Below are 15,788 nucleotides of genomic sequence, written 5' to 3' on the forward strand. Positions count from 1 at the left end.
CATCCTGTCCATGTGTGCATTAGCATCATCTGGTGAAAGAGCAGGGGCACTGGCGAGTGAGGGAGCTGCAGCCCACGGGACCCAGGAGGCAGAGTCCACCGTCACTGAGGGGACCAGTGGGACAAAGGGTGAGTGGAACACCACGGCAGGGACAGGGGGGTGACACCAATGACTCTGATTCGTCCTCTGGTGGGAGCTCCCTGGTAGTGGCAGACCCGTCTGGGACCACCCAACTACAGGTTCTACAGCCACACCCATACCAGCACCACCATCCCAGTAGCCCCCCCCCCCGAGTTGCCCGTGCCCGCTCACCCAGAAGGGTGGGCATCTCCTTCATCCCAGGCATCTAAGGCCCTGCCCCAGTCAGCCCTGCTGCCCTCAGTGAGGAGGCTATTGACCTCCTGAGATCCATCTCTGCAGGGCAGTCAACCATTGTGAATGCCATCCAGTGGCTGGCATCCCAGATGCAGCAATGCAATGCCTTCTTTCAGGGCATCAACAGTGGGTTGGGGCCCTACAGAGATCGTTTCAGCCTCTGGCCTCTTCACTGATGGCAGTCAGTGTCCCTGTTTCATCCGTTTCCCCTCCTAGTACCACTACCCAGTCCCAGTCTCCTCACCCCCAACCCATCCCATGCACACATTCAGTCAAACATGCACCCAAAACAACACACAAGACTCACATAAACACAAGCAGCACACTTCAGTCCCACAGCCAACAGACAGATGCATACACATCATCCACTGCCTCCACTGTCTCCCCTCCTCCTCCTCCATCACACCATACTCACACCTGCATGCACTGCATCCACAGTCCCATATCCTGCCACCTGCACAGCCTTGCCCACAGTCACCACAACAGCAGACCCGCAGACATACACTCCACACACCACATGCGCAGTCACCACCACCACCACCTCATGCAGCACACCCACCTCACTTGCAGGCACCACCACAACATCCATCCACACATCATGTTTGTCCTCCCCCACCCTGTCTGCCCCCTCTCCAGTAACACACACACACTTGCACTCAGACCCCCAATAGCCATCCACCTCACACACGCACACTGTCCATGCACCTGCACCCAAGCCCAGCATACCTCTTCCTCCTACAACCACTCCCTCTACCTGCATTCACATCCCTCCTCCCACATCCCGCCCCATTGTCCCTAAGAAGCTTTTCCTTGCCTGCCTTGACCTCTTCCCTCTCCCTCCACCCCCTCCTGCCCATAAGAGGAAGGTCACACCACCCCAGGCCAGTACCTCAAGCACCCAGTCCGACACAGCTCCACCCCCAAAGTCTCCAGCTGCCACTAAGGGGTACATGAGTGAAAAGCGGACCCCTGCAACATGGACACTCCTCCCGCCACCAAATGGAGGGCTAAAGTGCCGCCCCCCCTCCCAAACAGACTGGCAAGACCATGGGACCACCTCCAAAACCCAGGTCCAAGGAGGCCCCAACAAAGTCCCTGCCCAAGGAGGCCCCCCAAAAATCAAAGGCCAAGGAGGCCCCCCATGATCCAAGACCCAGAAGGCTCCCCAACCAAGGAGGCCCCCAGAAATCAAAGGCCAAGGAGGTCCCCCAGAAATCAAAGGCCAAGGAGGCCCCCCCAGACATCCAAGGACAAAGAGGCCACTCAGAAATCAAAGGCCAAGGAGGCCCCCCAGAAATCAAAGGCCAAGGAGGCCCGCAGGACATCCAAGGCCAAGGAGGCCCCCCAGAAATCAAAGGCCAAGGGGGCCCCCAAGACATCCAAGGCCAATGAGGCCCCTAGAAATCAAAGGCCAAGGAGACCCCCCAGACATCCAAGGACAAAGAGACCACTCAGAAATCAAAGGCCAAGGAGCCTCCCCAGAAATCAAAGGCCAAAGAGGCCCTTAAGACATCCAAGGCCAAGGAGGCCCCCCAGAAATCAAAGGCCAAAGGGCCCCCCAAGATATCCAAGGCCAAAGAGGCCCCCAGAAATCAAAGGCCAAGGAGGCCCCCAGAAATCAAAGTCCAAGGAGGCCCCCACAGACATACAAGACCACCCAGAAATCAAAGGCCAAGGAGCCCCGACATCCAAGGCAAAGGAGGCCCCCCAGAAATCAAAGGTCAGGAGGCCCCCCAGACATCCAAGGCCAAGGAGCCCCCCCAGAAATCAAAGGCCAAGAAGGCCCCCTAGACATCCCTGGACAATGAGGCCCCCCAGAAATCCCTGGACAAGGATGCCCCACAGAAATCAAAGGCCAAAGAGGCCCTTAAGACATCCAAGGCCAAGGAGGCCCCCCAGAAATCAAAGGCCAAAGGGCCCTCCAAGATATCCAAGGCCAAAGAGGCCCCCAGAAATCAAAGGCCAAGGAGGCCCCCAGAAATCAAAGTCCAAGGAGGCCCCCACAGACATACAAGACCACCCAGAAATCAAAGGCCAAGGAGCCCCCGACATCCAAGGCAAAGGAGACCACCCAGAAATCAAAAGCCAACGAGGCCCCCCAGAAATCAAAGGTCAGGAGGCCCCCCAGACATCCAAGGCCAAGGAGCCCCCCCAGAAATCAAAGGCCAAGAAGGCCCCCTAGACATCCCTGGACAATGAGGCCCCCCAGAAATCCCTGGACAAGGATGCCCCACAGAAATTCCTGGACAAGGAGGCCCCACAGGACTCTCTGGACCAGGAGGCCCACAATATTGTGGCCATGGAGCAGCATCCGGAACCAGAGGCTAAGGAGCAGCATCCGGAACCAGAGGCCAAGGAACAGCATCTGGAACCAGAGGCCAAGGGGCAGCATCCTGAACCAGAGGCCAAGGGGCACCATCAATAACCAGTGGGCAGCCAGTCCCCTCCAGAACCAGTGGGCAGCCAGCACCCTCCTCATCCTGTAAGCAGCCAGCCATCCTCATCCTGTGGGCAGCCAGCCCCATCCTCATCCTGTGGGCAGGAAGCCCTCTACAGAAACAGTGGGCAGCCATCCCCCTCCTCATCGTGTGGACAGCCAGCCCCATCCTCATCCTGTGGGCAGGCAGCCCCCTCCAGAACCAGTGGGCTAGGAGCCCCCTCACAATGAGTTGCTCTCAGAGTCACCAGATCCTCGGGGTCCGTGCACGTTCCCAACACTTCCACCACAAGACAGCTCCAATACTCTGATTAGATTTATCACAGAGTCTAAGAGAGTCCAAGTGGGGAAAAGGGGATTAGGACGGGAACAGCTGGGAAAGAGACCTGTAGGAAGCAAAAGGTTAAAACACAACATCAAAATTACATCTCATGAAATCAGTACCATGCTACAACTCTAAGCTTCGTCTTTTCCGAAAAACATGAACAACCCTAGAATAATCCTAAAACTGACTAGGCTTTAGATGACCGAATACCTGAGGAGGAAACAGGAAAAGTTAAATAGGACTTTCAGATTAAAGTACTTTCTTTAGCATGAGAATCAGGAAACACTCTGAGCAATTTCTAAACAACCATATGAATCTCCTTTTAGGAATACATATCAGGAACACACAGAATTACCTCTAGAACTCTGGTATTGTGTTGTGTTCATCTCAGAAAAAACATTGGGAAGTAAATTGCGCACACTGCAGATTTTTATATGAGTATTAAACACCATAAAGGTTTGTGCACCATGAAATCACACAACGTAGATTCAAGGAATAAATCACGCGACGTGTCAACTTGAAATGCTACCAAGAAAATGTCTTAGAATGGTAGCGCACAGTAACTTACATTATTTATACACGAGGAAAGAATTGCGCGTCTTGCCGATTCAAATGCCACCATACAAAAGCCAAGAAATGGTAGCGCACAATGAATAATATGAAAAAACACTCAAGGAAAGAATTGCGCGTGTTGCCGATTCGAATGCCACCATGTAAATGCCAGAAAATGGTAGCGCACAATGAACAGCATGAATTACACACGAGAAGTGAATCGCACGTTTCGCCGATTCGAATGCCACCATGTAAATGTCAAGAAAAGGTAGCGCGCAATGAACAACAAAGTTAAATGCTCATGAAACGAGTTGCACGTCTTGCCAACTCATAAAACATCATGTAAATGTCAAGAAATATCAGCGCGCAATGAACAATAATGTAATAACGAAGTCAAATCTTTATGGACTAAATTGCGCGTCCTCCCTATTTGCAAATCACCATACAAATGTCAAAAAATGACAGCGCACAAGTAATCTGTTATTCATTTAAGGATTAAAATCAAGAATATGAAGATTCTCAATTACGGTGTTGGGAAATGTCCAAACACCGTCTTACCGCCTAGAAACAGTGATCACCATTGAGAGATGAGTGCAGAAGACTGGAAAATCCAAATAGGCCGCCGGGACAGGAGCTCAGGAAGAAGCTGCTGCTCTGCACCGGGACCTCTGAATAGTGAGCACTGGAAGTTGGGCTGACTCTCTTTTATAGAGTCTTGGCCCAGCCTAGAACCACGCCCAGGCATGTTGCAGGGAAAGTCTCCAGAAGGCCATGGAAAGGGACCACACCCTAACACACTCTGAATGTCTGCAGCAACACATTGTAAATGTACAGTATTTATAAGCACCTTAAAAATGAATCTTTTGGATGGAATTCTGCAATGCAAAAGGTTAAACAATAACATATCATCACAATGCATAAATTACTTTATCTTGCAAGTGTTGGGTTTTTGCATTCTAGATGCCCGTAGAGCGCGCACTGTCCTGGTGTTGACAGTTGCAACCCCCACCCCCTGAGGTGCCTGCCCATTTCCAACATGATGCCCCTGAACAGTGAAGTCCCAAAGTTGTCAGGAGTCAAGTTGGGGCTTGGACGTTGCCCTGTGGACATTAGTGACTTTGGACTGGCCTTTTATTTCTGTAGTTGTGTATGTTTTTGCATTTTACATATTCATACAAAAGGAATACAGTGGTTGGAACTGTGTATGTGTCCTGCTTTTATTTACTCCGGGGTTCTGTTACTGTTTATTCCTGTGCATGTGTTTCTGTGTGTGTGGTGTGTGTATGGTGTGTGTGGTGCGTGTGTGTGTCACTTCCCCCCCTCTCTCCTACCCTTGTGTGCTAGGTGGCTGTACTCACCGTCGTCGTCGGCGTTGGTGCTCCAGGACGACCATGGCATGGTACAGCATCGGGAATGCTCGCAATTCAGGATCCATGGCAGCCACGAACTCCTGTGTATCCCTGGAGGTGAGTGGCTCCTTTTAAATGATGTGCTTCCGCCAGGCTTTTGGTGTCATTGCTACCGCCCTGGAAATAGTGGCGGTGTGCTATGTCATTATATGGTGGGCGGATCCTTATCTTCCGTCTGCCTGTAGGTGGCCACCGACGTGTTCGGTGTTCGTACTGCACTGGCGGTTGGTGTCGTATATTGGCTGTCTATGTCCATGGTCATAATTTGGCAGTCATTACGGCCAGCCTGTTGGCGGTCAGAAGACCGTCAGGGTCATAATAACCACCTCTATCTCTAAAAAGGGTCATGCAAGGATTATCACAGTATAAATCGTCTATACCCATTGTTTATCAGACCAGATCATTACTAAAGCACTTGCCAAGTATGGTAATCTGTGAGATCCCATGTAACTAAATACATATCTGTATGCTTTAATACAAAGTAATAACAATCTTGACTTTAACATACGCTTTTCACAATCAATATGTCAGGCCTCCACATTTATCGGAACTTTTCATAATAACCCATTCTGTGGCCAGGATGTAATGGTTACGTCCTGAGGCACAGTGCTGCTGTGTCCAGGACGTAACCATCACGTCCTGGGCACAGAGCCCAGAGGGAGCGCTAGCCCCAAGACAGGCATGGAAGGGGAAGCCTTTCCCCTTCCACCACCGATCCCCCCCTCCCCGTGACGTCAGCGCGCAATCGCGTGCTGATTGTCACAGGGCCTCCTCCCATTGCGCTGGAAGCTCAGCTCCCAGCGCGAATGGAAGAGAAATGCGAAGCATTTCTCTTCCGATGATGTGGGGGAGGCCGAGAGAGGCTTCAAAGGGAAGGAAAGTTATTTCCTTCCCTTTGAAGTCTCTCTCTGCATTTCAAAAGCCAGATTGAAAAGCAATCCGGCTTTTGAAACGCCCACTAGACACCAGGGATTTAATTTTAAAAATGAAACTGGCATGAGGGAGCGACCCCTTGAGCAAAGGTCGCTCCCAGGGGGGGCATTTTTTTTAAGGCCTTTTCTGCCCCCCCTGGGCAGATCGGCCTAATATTAGGCCGATCTGCCTCCAGGGGGGGCAGAAACCTCTAGGCACCAGGGATAAAAAAAAAAAATTCTTTTTTTTCTTTTTTCTTTTAGAGGTGGGGAGCAATCCCTTAGGCAAGGGTCGCTCCCATAGGGGGCAAATTATATTTAGGCCATTTCTGCCCCCCTTGGGGGCAGATTGGCCTATTTTTATGAGGCCAATCTGCCCCCAAGGGGGACAGAAACCACTAGACACCAGGGAGTATTTTTTTTGTTTGTGAATTTCACGTAAGGGGAGCGACCCCTTAGGCAAGGGTCGTTCCCCTGGGGGGCAAATTTATTTTAGGCCATTTCTGCCCCCCAAGGGGACAGATCAGCCTATTTTAATAAGGCCGATCTGCCCCCAAGGGGGGCAGAAACCACTAGGCACCGGGGATTTTTGTTGTTGTTGTTTTACAGATGGGGAGCGACCCCTTAGGCAAGGGTCGCTCCCCTGGAGGGACAAATTGTATTTAGGCCATTTCTGCCCGCTTTGGGGGCAGATCGGCCGATTTTAGGTCAATCTGCCCCCAGGGGGTGCAGAAACCACTAGGCACCAGGGATCTTTTTTTTTGCGCCATCACGCAAGGGGAGCGACCCCGTAGGCAAGGGTCGCTCCCCGGGAGGTGGGGGGCAAATTTATTTTAGGCCATTTCTGCCCCCCCGGGGCAGATCGGACTATTGTTATTACCTCTAGGCGCCAGGGCAAATTTTTTTTTTGTGTTTTTTTTTTTTGTTTGTTTTTTTAGAGATGGGGAGTGACCCCTTAGGCAAGGGTCGCTCCCCTGGAGGGGCAAATTGTATTTAGGCCATTTCTGCCTGCTTTGGGGGCAGATCGGCCGATTTTAGGTCAATTTGCCCCCAAGGGGGGCAGAAACCACTAGGCACCAGGGATCTTTTTTTTTGCGCCGTCACGCAAGGGGAGCGACCCCGTAGGCAAGGGTTGCTCCCCAGGGGGGGTGGGGGGCAAATTTATTTTAGGCCATTTCTGCCCCCCCTGGGGGCAGATCGGCCTATTGTTATTAGGCCGATCTGCCCCCTCTAGGCGCCAGGGCTAATTTTTTTTTCGTGTTTTTGTTTTTTGTTTGTTTGTTTTTTTAGAGATGGGGAGCGACCCATTAGGCAAGGGTCGCTCCCCTGGGGGGCAAATTGTGTTTAGACCATTTCTGGCCCCCTTGGGGGCAAATCGGCCGATTTTAGGAAACAACTATGCACTGGGGATCTTTTTTTTTGTGCCGTCACGCAGGGGTGACCCCGTAGGCAAGGGTCGCTCCCCGGTGGGGTTGGGGGGGCAAATTTATTTTAGGCAATTGCTGCCCCCCTGGGGCCGGCTGAGCTAGAGGCCAAAATCCACAGGTAGGCACTTTGCAAAAAAACACCTCTGTTTTCTGTCAAAAAATGGGATGTGTCCACGTTGTGTTTTGGGGCATTTCCTGTCACAGGCGCTAGGCCTACCCACACAAGTGAGGTATCATTTTCATCGGGAGACTTGGGGGAACGCTGGGTGGAAGGAAATTTGTGGCTCCTCTCAGATTCCAGAACTTTCTGTCACCGAAATGTGAGGAAAATGTTTTTTTTTAGCCAAATTTTGAGGTTTGCAAAGGATTCTGGGTAACAGAACCTAGTCAGAGCCCCACAAGTCACCCCATCTTGGATTCCCCTAGGTCTCTAGTTTTCAAAAATGCTCAGGTTTGGTAGGTTTCCCTAGGTGCCGGCTGAGCTAGAGGCCAAAATCTACAGGTAGGCACTTTGCAAAAAACACCTCTGTTTTCTGTCAAAAAATGGGATGTGTCCACGTTGTGTTTTGGGGCATTTCCTGTCGTAAGGCGCTAGGCCTACCCACACAAGTGAGGTATCATTTTTATCGGGAGACTTGGGGGAACGCTGGGTGGAAGGAAATTGTGGCTCTTCTCAGATTCCAGAACTTTCTGTCACCAAAATGTGAGGAAAATGAGATTTTTTAGCCAAATTTTGAGGTTTGCAAAGGATTCTGGGTAACAGAACCTGGTCAGAGCCCCACAAGTCACCCCATCTTGGATTCCCCTAGGTCTCTAGTTTTCAAAAATGCACAGGTTTGGTAGGTTTCCCTAGGTGCCGGCTGAGCTAGAGGCCAAAATCTACAGGTAGACACTTTGCAAAAAACAGCTCTGTTTTCTGTCAGAAAACAGGATGTGTCCACATTGTGTTTAGGGCCATTTCCTTTCGCGGACGCTAGGCCTACCCACACAAGTGAGGTACCATTTTTATTGGGAGACTTGGGGGAACATAGAATAGCAAAACAAGTGTTATTGCCCCTTGTCTTTCTCTACATTTTTTCCTTCCAAATATAAGAGAGTGTGTAAAAAAGACATCTATTTGAGAAATGCCATGTAATTCACATGCTAGTATGGGCACCCCGGAATTCAGAGATGTGCAAATAGCCACTGCTTCTCAACACCTTATTTTGTGCCCATTTTGGAAATACAGAGGTTTTCTTGATAGCTATTTTTTACTCTTTATATTTCAGCAAATTAATTGCTGTATACCCGGTATAGAATGAAAACCCACTGCAGGGTGCAGGTCATTTATTGGCTCTGGGTACCTAGAGTTCTTGATGAACCTACAAGCCCTATATATCCCCGCAACCAGAAGAGTCCAGCAGACGTAACGGTATATTGCTTTCAAAACTTTGACATTGCAGGAAAAAGTTACAGAGTAAAACGTAGAGAAAAATTGCAGTTTTTTTCATCTCAATTTCAATATTTTTTTTTTCCAGTTGTTATTTTCTGTAGGAAACCCTTGTAGGATCTACACAAATTACCCCTTGCTGAATTCAGAATTTTGTCTACTTTTCATAAATGTTTCGGTTTCTGGGATCCAGCATTGGTTTCATGCCCATTTCTGTCACTGACTGGAAGGAGGCTGAAAGCACAAAAAATCGTAAAAATGGGGTTTGCCCCAGTAAAATGCCAAAATTGTGTTGAAAAATTGGGTTTTCTGATTCAAGTCTACCTGTTCCTGAAAGCTGGGAAGCTGATGATTTTATCACAGCAAACCCTTTGTTGATGCCATTTTCAGGGAAAAAACCACAAGCCTTCTTCTGCAGCCCCTTTTTCCCATTGTTTTGAAGAAAACAAAATTTTCACTGTATTTTGGCTAATTTCTTGGCCTCCTTCTGGGGAACCCACAAAGTCTGGGTACCTCTAGAATCCCTAGGATGTTGGAAAAAAAGGACGCAAATTTGGCGTGGGTAGCTAATGTGAACAAAAAGTTATGAGGGCCTAAGCGCAAACTGCCCCAAATAGCCAAAAAAAGGCTCGGCACAGGAGGGGGAAAAGGCCTGGCAGTGAAGGGGATAACCATTTGGGTCTATAATTTGTATAATTGGTCTGTCACAATAACCAAGTCTGACCCTCTGGACATAAGCTTTCCCAAAAGGCAAGCGTCAGGTATAACTTAATGAAATTAAAAATATGCATAAAATTACAATTGGTCAAACAATATGATAATAGCACCTAATGGAGCATAGCAAGGATTATCACAGTATAAGTCTTTTATCCTCACAGTTTGTTCAGGTAGGTCACCAATATCTAACCGTTGCCTATTACGATAATCGGTGAGATTCTATGTAAAAGCATACCTGACTATGGCGGTCATTCTGACTGTGGCGGTCGCCGCCCGCCAAGCGGTTCCCGCCGAAAGACCGCTCTGTGGTCAAAAGACCGCGGCGGCCATTCCGGCTTTCCCGCTGGGCCGGCGGGCGACCGCCAGAAGACCGCCGGCCGGCCCAGCGGGAAAGCCCCTTCAGCAATGAAGCCGGCTCCATTCGGAGTTGCAGGGGTGCGACGGGTGCAGTGGCACCCATTGCGATTTTCACTGTCTGCAAAGCAGACAGTGAAAATCTTTGTGGGGCCCTGTTAGGGGGCCCCTGCACTGCCCATGCCAGTGGCATTGGCAGTGCAGGGGCCCCCAGGGGCCCCACGGCACCCGTTCCCGCCATCCTGGTTCTGGCAGTGGACACCGCCAGAAACAGGCTGGCGGGAAGGGGGTCGGAATCCCCATGACGGTGCTGCATGCAGCGCCGCCATGGCGGATTCCCTGGGCCAGCGGGAAACCGGCGGGAAACCGCTGGCTCCCCTTTTCTGACCGCAGCTTTACTGCCGCGGTCAGAATCGCCCAGGAAGCTCCGCCAGCCTGTTGGCGGTGCTTCCGCTGCCCTCCGCCATGGCGGTCATGGACCGCCAGGGTCAGAATGACCCCCTACATGCTTTAACATGTGTTTTAACATCCACCCTTGAACACCTATTTCTTTTAACAAGTGCTTTGTAAAATAACTAAGTCTGTCCTATGCGCTTCATTTAACTTTTTTAGAATATGTATGTCATTCCTAAGGAATGTAACATAATCTTTCCCAGTGAACTTAGGTGGACTATAGCCCTTACTACTGCTTATGTTGGCGTCTATCTTGCATATAGTTTCAAAATTACAGATGTGTATCAAATTATAGTAGGCAAGACAATATAAAACCCCTCTCAATAGGGCCTAACATGAATCCTCACAGTGAAAGTCTTTGACTATACAGGTTTGTCAGAGTGGGTGCAAACCCCAAAATCTTTACTTGCTATCGTAATCTGTGATATCAAATGTAATAAAATATCTATCTACTGCCTGTAACAACATTATACCAATCCACTGTTATAAGCCTATTGCTTTTAACAAAGTTTTTTCACAATCAATAAGCCAGGCCTACTCCCTTTGTCATAACATTTCATAATAAATAGACCAGACATATGGCATCTGGCATAACATTTCCCAATCAGGCACACTGCCTTTATAAATCGCTTGTCACCATAACCAACTAAATCCTATTGTAGTGAGCGTAAGCTTTCCTACAAGGCAACCATCAGGCACACAGTTGTACAATTACAAAATATATACATAATTACAATTGGCAAAGCAAAATGCTAACTCACCTAGGAGGGCCTAACAAGATTCTGAAAGTGCATATCTTCTACACCCAGGGGGCAACCAACACCAAGACCCTTTCCTACTAGGGTAATCTATGGATTCCATGTAATATAATTACCTCTCTAGGCTTTAACACAGAGTAATGGCAGTCCACTCTTAAAGGACTATTGACTTTAACATATGTTTTCACAATAAACATGCCAGGCCTGCTGCCTTTATTGTACCCTTTCCTAACAAACAAACAGGCTTTTAACTTTTATCATTGGATTGTCACCGAACATCCAACATCCAACAACTAAGACCTACTGTGTCATGCATATGATTTCCCACAAGGTATTTACGGCGGAAACTATACTAAGATTACAAATATGTAAAAAATTACAGTTGTCAAAACAATATAAATTCCATCCTTTGAGAGCTTAATAAGGATTATCATAGTACATGTCTCCTAGCCCTACTGTTGGTTTGTGAATGCCACCTACAGCAAAAACATTGCCTACTTCAGTAATCTGTGAGATCCCATGAAACAAAATATTGCCCTAGAGGCTTTAGCAATAACAATCTCCCCATAAAAGCCTAGTGCATTTAAAACATACATTTTGCAATAAGTAAGTCAGGCCTATTGGCTTTGTCATAGCGTTTTCTAACAAACAGATTAAATCTATGAAATATGGCATAACATTTCCCAGTGATACAATAAGGTCTATAGTCTTTACTGTTGGCTTCTCACCACAACCAACAAAAGGGCTATTCCAGTGCACATCAACTGCCAATCATCATGCATACAGTTTTGAAATTATACATTTGCTGAAAAACAATACATAACCCCTCTCAATAAGGTGTAACAAGAATCATCACAGTGAAAAACCCTCAAGGTTTGTCAGAGCTGGTGGCCAAAACCAAAACCTTTGACTACAGCTGTCATCTGTGAAATTACATGCAACAGAATGCCTGTCTAGATCCTGTAAAATATTGTGTGAACAACCCGCTTTTAAAGTCCTACAGCCTTTCTCATCACGTTTTACAATCAGTAGATCAGAGCTCTGGCATCTGAGGTAACCTTCCCAGTGCATCAAATTATAGATTGTCATCGTAACAAATTCAGGCCTCCAAGTTTGAGCACAATCTTTCCCTCAAGGCACCCATTAGGCACTCTTTCTTAATATTACAGTGTTATACAAAATTAGATTTGGCTAAGCAAAATACTATCTCTCCTAAGAGCACCTAGCAAGGAACATCACACAGCATGTCTGCTACATCTAATGTTTGTCACAGAAGACGAGCAATGCCAAAACCTCTGCCCACTACAGAGATTGATCTGTGAGATTCCATGTTATAAAATCATTTTCTCCAGGCTTTCATACAGTGATAACAATCCACTCTTACATTGATTGATCTCTGACATATTCTTTTCACAATAAATACAACATGACTGCTGCCTTTATTGTAGCTTTTCATGTTAAACAGATCAGGGTGCGATCACAGACTTGCCACCATAACCAAGTCAGTCCTGCTATACTGGGTTTACTGAGGATAAGCTTTGTTACAAGAGAAGGTGTCCAATACGAGCACTGTTTTTCAGCTGAAGGCTACAAATTTGAACCAATCAAATCCTGTACTCAGAGGAACTAAAATTTAAGTGAACTCTAAGCCCCTTCCTCAGTTGCACTGGGAAATCTAATTTTTGTTGATCACAAATGCGTTACCTTGCAAGACGTAAAAATGGTGTGCTACTGCTGTAATCACATACCTTGGCACAGTAAAGGCTGCAACTATGGTGCAGAGGTGTCTGATTGCTGTCTAGCACAGGATTTGATCTGGAGCCATACCCTTCCTGTTCAAAATCTTTTGTCTAGAAAACTCTGAACGTTCCACACGTTAACGATATTCTCTGCAGTAAAGCATACATGTGAAATGTTTGTAAAAATGAAAACATTTCTCCTTGTTAGCGTCTGCTTCAAGGAGATGTTAGTTTTTGATGCAAAGCCATTTCTGTCTATTTTTGTAAATAGGGCCTTGTGTCAAAAACAGTGCAGATCCACAAAAGTAAAGCCCTTTTGACACAAAGTAGCGCAAAACACCGTAAAGTGATATTTAAACTCAGAAAGTTTTTTTTTTTCCAGAGATAAACACATTTTATGCTGGGAAATAGGGTGGGTTCCCACAGCGAGGTAAAATGATGATTGTTTAGCATGCCAGCTTACTGCTCTCCCTTTTATTCCCGGCTCTCTGTGATGGAGATGGTGGAGTGGAGGGAGCTTGGTAAAGTCAGCTTCAGCCTAAGAAGATGATCTGCTAGTCGGAACGGCTGCCCTTTCTCTACCTGCGGTCATCCCGGGCTTTACATCATACCGGAGAGTCCGAAGCCCATACTTTTTTGATGTAAACCAACATCCATGGGTGTCCTCTAGGGGTGGGCGAGGGTGGCAGGGGTGTCCCTGGGGGCAGGGAAGGGCACCTGTGGACTGCTTCCATGGTCAGAGACCATGGAAATGAGCCCACAGGTCCCTTAACACCTGCCCTCACCCAGGCGTTAAAAAACGGTGCAAATCAGGCTGTGCGCCATTTTTTAAGGCCCGCCCCATCCTGTGAGTCAAAATGATGCAGCAGTGTAAATAAGGCACACATGCCTCAAAGTCATTTTTTGGACGGGAACGCCTACCTTGCATGTCATTAACGCAAGGCGGTTTCCCGCATCCAGAAAATGACACACACTGCTGAATTTTGACGTTCGCGGGGCCCGGCGTCAAAGTATAAATCTGGTGTTAGTTTTGCGCTGAATTTGATTCAAAATTTTTTATGCAAATTCGGTACAAACAGAGTATAAATATGTCCCCGAGTTTCAGACTCTGTCAGTGGCGGTTGTCCTGCAATTTGCCACGGCATCTTGTTTTGTTGCTTGTGGGGTGGACTATGCAGCCAAAAGGTCTATAGCCCTAGGAAAAGATGTTAAAGCCAGTTCTGCAGGGGGCGTCTAGGCAAACGTGCTCAAAAATGGAATAGAGCGGCTTCGAGGTATGGAAACCTGAGACGAATACCAGTAAGGATGGAGATGCTCTTCTTCAAGCACCGCTAGGAAAGAATACTGGTAATTTGGAATCAAATACATAGACTGACAACTAGGTCAGCAAGAGCTCCTGACGCAGCCACAGTCCACCATCACTGCTTATTTTTCATCAGCTACTGCGGAAACCGGCACAGAGACAGAGCAGCCCCTAGTTGTCAGGAGGAAAGAAGAAGCTGGAAAAGTAAAGGATGGCACGGGACCGCCTGGTAATCTTGTAACTATTGCTTCGCAAGCTGATGATTCCTCGATGAAGTTGCAGTTGAAAGTCAACAATATTGTACAGAAGCAAGGAAAGGGGTTATCAAAGTGCACTTTGGAACAGGGCACTTCATTGAACTCGCAGGTCAGTGCAGGATGTGTGAATGTAGAGGGGGTCCTCGCAGGCTCTAGTGACACAAGTTTTGTTTTGAGTAAGGGACCTGGGCTATTTGTTAACCCAGATAGCAATCTTAGGAAGGCACTCAGTGGGCTGCAGTCATCTGGAAACATTTTTTTGGTTTGTGCTACTCCTACAACGTCTTTAAACTCTGATACCTGCAGAGACAGTCCAGGTGGGTTTAACCGGGAGCCTCCCACAACCAGGGTTAAAAGTGATTTTGTACAGGAGGGACAGGACCTCTGCGAGAAGGACTCAGTCACTCTATGTATCGGGCGGACGCTGCAGAGCATGGGGACAAATTCTTTCATCTGACGAATGAGTCAGAAGCCTCTAAAACAAGTACAAGCTCAAGTGCCACTGACTGAGAGAATGATCTTCAGTCCTTCCCATCAGGTGCTTCTGGGGTGTGTGGAGCACACTCATGCAGTACACTTGGAGAACCAATCAATACTGTTGAGCAAGTGAAACACAGGTGTAAAACACAAGGGGTGTTTGGGGGGGAACAGAGGCTCAAGGAAAGACTCCAGTGCTTGGGGCCTTGAAGTAGTACTTCTCTGCAACAAGATAAGTCTATCCAGAGGACCCTACGTCTCAACTTACCTTAACTAAAAATGAGAGTAACCAGTTGCCCCTTCTCTCGGGGTGGAGCCCTCGCTCGGTCTGATATATAGTTCCCTAAGACAACTACAAGAGGAAATTTGTAATGAGAGCCTTCAGACTTGGTTGGACTTTAAGAAACTACAAGGAGCTATTAGAACGGTAAATAAAACTTGCACAGAAAATGGGGATAGGATTATCTCTGTGGAAGAGAGGGCTGCAAAACTGGAGCTTGTCGTAGGAACACTTAAAGAGCAATATTCCACTCAGCAACCCTAGATATCTGACCAAATGTGGAAAATGGAAGACTTTGACAATAGACAAAGGAGGAATAACCTAAGACTTTTTGGGCCTGGCAGAGTGGGTAGAAGGCAGTGACACCAGGGTCTATATGGTGAACCTACACCATAAAGGGACATGGAAGTACAACATATGCATAGGTTCCCCTTAATGCTAAAAACACAATGGAATTATCAAGTCTAGAGGCCACAAGCTGTTTTGGTTTATTCTGGCAGCTTTTAGGTCTGGCAGGCAATTTTTTAAAAGGCCCATCCAGATGTGAAGCAGAGTTTTGATGGGCACTCCTTTTTCACTAGACCA

This window comes from Pleurodeles waltl, chromosome 8 (assembly GCF_031143425.1).
Source record: "Pleurodeles waltl isolate 20211129_DDA chromosome 8, aPleWal1.hap1.20221129, whole genome shotgun sequence".
Classification (NCBI taxonomy): Eukaryota; Metazoa; Chordata; class Amphibia; order Caudata; family Salamandridae; genus Pleurodeles; species Pleurodeles waltl.